The 4,675-nt window shown below is 52.2% G+C and overlaps 1 protein-coding gene across 1 annotated transcript in view; it reads right to left on the reverse strand.

Moving 5' to 3' along the window:
* Nucleotides 1-4,675, reverse strand: part of AP5B1 (adaptor related protein complex 5 subunit beta 1) — a 17,193-nt gene that overhangs the window by 12,299 nt on the left and 219 nt on the right. The gene's annotated exons all lie outside the window — the stretch shown is intronic.

Genomic DNA, 4,675 nt, shown 5'->3' on the forward strand with positions numbered 1-4,675 from the left:
GACATCTCCTGGGCCCCCTCCAGCAGGAACCCACAGCTCCCCCTGCCACTGGTCCAGAGGCGCCAGGTAGCCTGGGAAACCTCCTCCTTTGCCAACTTCCCCTCCCAGCACCCCACATGGCAGCGCCCCATTCCTCAGGCCCCAAGCCACCCCCGGCAGTGGGCTGGAGGGGTCTCTGGCAGGAATTCATTAAGAGAAGGTAAAGTCCATATCACCCAAGGCACATCAGTTAGTCAGAAGCTTTGCAGCCTCCACAAGGCTACCGCCAAACAGGACCAGAAAGACCACTGTCTGAGCCAACCAGAGACTGGTGGCCAGGGGGCGAGGGGCTACCACCGGCCTGCCTTAAGGCTGAGTCGATCTGAAAGAGCCACTAGGCTTCTTGGAAAGCAAATCAATAGCATCTCTTGACAGCTTTGAGGGGCAGATTTAGAAACGGGAGCCCCACTTCACAGCATGGAAACTGAGGCCCTGAGAAATTATAATAGAGGCCTGGCCCAAGCCCCCAGAGACAAGTCTCAGCAGCCCCAGTCCTCTCTGCCTGTGCTCTCAGCACATCCGATCTCCCTTCCAGCCTTCTGCCTCAGGTGTCCTGAGATTCCCAGTTCCTTCCCTACCTCCACCTTGCTCCTCCCAGAAACCCTGAGAATAGGAAAGGGTGGTCTCAAACCCCCTCCCTCCATCCAACTCCTGTCCCAGTTCTCTCTGGGCAACCGAGCACTGAATTCGAGGGCCAAATACCACTCTGTGGGGAGTGTGGTCCTCATGTGCCAGCTGTGGTTCCTCTTTCCTTCACACCTCTGTCCACTGTACCAACAAGAGATGCTCACGCAGCTCGTCTGGAATCAGCCCTCCTGACTCTGTCTGCACCCTGACCCAGGCCACCTTCATCTCCAGCTCGGACTATTGTAGTAGCTCCTCTCTGGTCGCCCTACTGTCACCCTTACCACTCCTCCCCACCAACATGTTGCATTCTTTTGTTAAGTTATTTATTTCTTCCAGGAGAGAAAGACAGATAGGCGTGCCCAACAGGGTGCTCATGCCACAGTCCACCTTCTCAGTCACCTGGATCATGGATGTGCTCAGGAACTCTTCCATGTGGGTCCAGCTGTGTTGTTACACGATGGTTCCACCAGGCCCACACATACTCCATGCCACACGGACTCCATTCCGTGATTTCTAGAGGCCAAGGGTTCCCATCACACTGAACCTCCCATGACGTGTCTAACTCAGTTCTTGCCCACCCTCTGTCCCCCTCACCATCCAGCCACACGCACTGGGCTCACACCTGCTGGTCATGCTCTTCCCTGCTCTGCACAGCTGGCTCCTACCTCGATCAGCTCTTAGCAGCCCCCAACCACCCCTCTCACCCCTCCTCTAGTTAAATGTTCTGTATCACACGCTTTCCTCACTTCTTTGACTTGCCTCACAGAATCTCAGTGCCTTCCAGAGTCAGTGTTTCATAAAAATCCACTGAGTGAATGAAGGGATGGATGGATGATGCCTAGCTGGCATTATGCTGTTTAGCTGGGCAAACAGTAAACAGAGAAAGGGCCTACCCCTCATGGGCTCTCAGCTTAGCTCCATGTTTACCTGAGTTCACATGCGTCACCTGGCTCCAGAGCTCCCCATGAACAAGTGGTCCACACCCCAGCAGCCTGGGGATCAAGTCTAACTCACAAATGTGTTTTGTTTGATGCATTCGCTGTTTTTTAAAAAGTTGAGCTGTGGAGTCAGCAGGTAGCATGGTAGTTAAGGCACTGGATTTCCATATGGCTGAGAGTGGTTCAAGTCCTGGATCTGGCAGCTTGCTCTCTTTGTTTCTTTTGAGTGCACATGCCCTATAGCAAATTTTTAAAAAATAAATAAAATAAGGGGCCAGCTGGTGGCTTGATGGTTAAGGGCATTGGACTCCCACATGGCCAACTGCAGTTCGAGTCCCGGACCTGGCCGCTTGCTTTCTCACTTTCCCTCTCTCTCTCTCTTTCACTCTGTCCCTTTCTGGTCAAATTAAAATAAAATAATTCTAAATAATAATAATAATAATAATAATGGGCCTGGCATCATGGTTGAGGGCACTGGATCCCCATAGGGCCAACTGTGGTTTGAATCTGAGACCCAGCAGCTTGCTTTCTCACTTTTCCTTTCTCTCACTCTGTCCCTCTCTGGTCACATTTAATAAATAATAATAAATAAATAAACAGATAAAGCTAAATAAAATATTTTTTAAAAGAATTATTTGTTTATTCATTCATTTTACTTTGACCAAAGAGAGACAGAGAGAGAGAGAGAAAATGAGAAAGCAAGCCACCAAGTTCAAGACTCAAACTATGGTCAGCCATGTGGGAGTGTCCAGCATCATGCCGCCCTATGGCAAAAATTTAAAAGAAAAAGTTGAACTAACATTTACAAATTGGTAGATTTCACAGCCAAATTTGGACTTCTGGCTTCTCTTGGAAAATGGAAAGCCATGGCTATGTTGGGTTTCTATATGTGAATAACGTAACTGTGACTGCCTTTTGGATAGGCATGTTCTCCACCCGCTCCACCACCCTAACACCTCCCTGTCAGCCAGTGTTAGTTGCCCTTTTTTTAAAAAAAGATTTATTTAATTTTATTTATTCGTTTATTTATTTTAATTTGATTGGAGAGACAGAGAGAGAGAGAGAGAAAAAATGAGAAAGCAAGCCATCAGGTCCAGGACTTGAACTGTGGTCGGACATATGGGAGTGTCCAGCACCTTACCCACCACACCACCTGCTGCTGGCTGCGCCCCCCCCCGTTTTTTAACCATACGTTGATATGGTACAGGTGCATAGGCAAGCTACAGAGAGAAGGAAAGTGAGAACTCACTCCCCAGGGGGATGGCACTTTATAATCCCTTCATCTCCCTTCTTTCAGGATTTTGGGCAGACCCGCACACATACCCAGTGTGTTTCTCAGTCTGCCAGGTCTGGGACTCAAACTGCAGAGTCCCAGACTCAGTACTAAAGCGTCAGCCACTTGGGATCCAGTGCCTTAACCACCATGCCACCTGCTGGTCCCTGTAGTTTGTAGCTGCCTTTTTTTTTTATGGAGAGGTTCTTGCCATAGAGCGGTGCACTCTCACCAGACAGACAGATAGAGAGACAGAAAGCGAGAAATCACCCCCCGGGGGGATGGCCACGCCGCAATCCCTTCTCCTCCATTCTCCTCTCGGACACACACACACACACACACACACACACACACGCACGCGCCCCACGCGAGTTTTAAGCCACCAGGTTCGGGATGCAAACCACAGTCGACTACATGGGAGGCCAGCGACATAGCCATTAGGCTAACTGCTGGTCTCCTGTAGTTGCTTTTTATCATTGAATTTGCACTATTGTTTCCCTCTCTTACGGACAAGGACTTAGTCCCTTGGCCAAACTCATAGGCTCCAGGAGTGAGGGAGAGGGAGGCTTGTCTGCCCCCAAAGTCCAGTTCTCCCCAGCCTCCCGCTGGGCACTCCACAGAAGTCCTGTGGGTGGATGTGAAGTGCTCCCCACTTTTGAAAATATATTTTCTTCTACTTGGTGCCTCAAAGTCCACCATCAGCCAGTTCCTCTCTCTTTTGACTCCTGACTTTTGAACTATGCAAATTCATTTTGCAGACTCATTTCCACTAAATCTGGTTCAGCAAACATTTAATACATGAGGATGGTGAACGTGCAGTAGAAATTCTAAATGTTAGTTTATTGGGGAAGGGGTGGAGAGCTAGAACCAAAGGGTCCCATTCCTATCCTTACGAGGTTATCTAGGAAAAAAAGCCCAGCTATGGGCAACATGTCACAGTAAAAGGGCCTCATGGAGGCCACCCAGCACTGGGGACACCCCTCCAACTGGGCTGGAGATGGAGCAGAGCATAATAAATGGGGAGGGGAGGTACTGGGTCAAACCTCCGCCCAAGGGTAGGCTGAGGGAGGAAGTTCTCTGGGTAATTGCAGCGGACCAAAGGAGGCTGGGCCTGACCCCTGTCTGGGGTCCTCAGGCCATCAGATCTGGGGCCTCGCAGCACCTGAAGTCTGGCTATTTGGAACAAGTAGGAGAGTTACTGCCTGTGTGTTGCTTAAGACCCAGTGGTCAAGGCGCTGGGGTTTTCGGGATATCGATTGGCTCAGCGCACAGCACGGACGCCGCTTCCTCCACGAAGCATTCCCCCGTCTGAAGGCAGGCTGTGGTCGTGGCAGGCTCTGGGCTGCGGCTGTGTGCGTTCCCGCCTCCCCGCCCACCCGCCGGCACGCTCCTACTGTCCCGCGTGCCTTCGCGCACGAAGCCGGGGCCGCAAATACCTCTGGGCTGAACTACGGAATTGCTCAGCTAGGTCTTGAGGAACCTGGGTCACCAGAACCCAAGCCCGGTCCAACAAGTGAGGGCTGGGCCGCCCGTTCCCGCCCGGTGGCTTCGCGCCTCCCCAGGCGCCCCAGGCGCGCCTGGCTCGGCCAGACCCAGTTGGGCGAGTTTGGTTTCATCACTTGCGGAGCGTGCGAGCGCCGGTGCAAATAACGTTGCCCCCTCCCTTCCCTGCCATTCCCTGCTCCCTCCGAAACTCCCGTTTGCAAACGCTAGCACGCGGGCTGGGAGGTCTCGGGCGGGGACCCAGCCGGCTTGGCAGCCCGGGTACCGGGTGCCCAGTGCCCGGCTCCCGCCCCCC

The sequence above is a fragment of the Tupaia chinensis genome, unplaced genomic scaffold (assembly GCF_000334495.1).
Source record: "Tupaia chinensis unplaced genomic scaffold, TupChi_1.0 Scaffold000273_1, whole genome shotgun sequence".
Taxonomy (NCBI): Eukaryota; Metazoa; Chordata; class Mammalia; order Scandentia; family Tupaiidae; genus Tupaia; species Tupaia belangeri.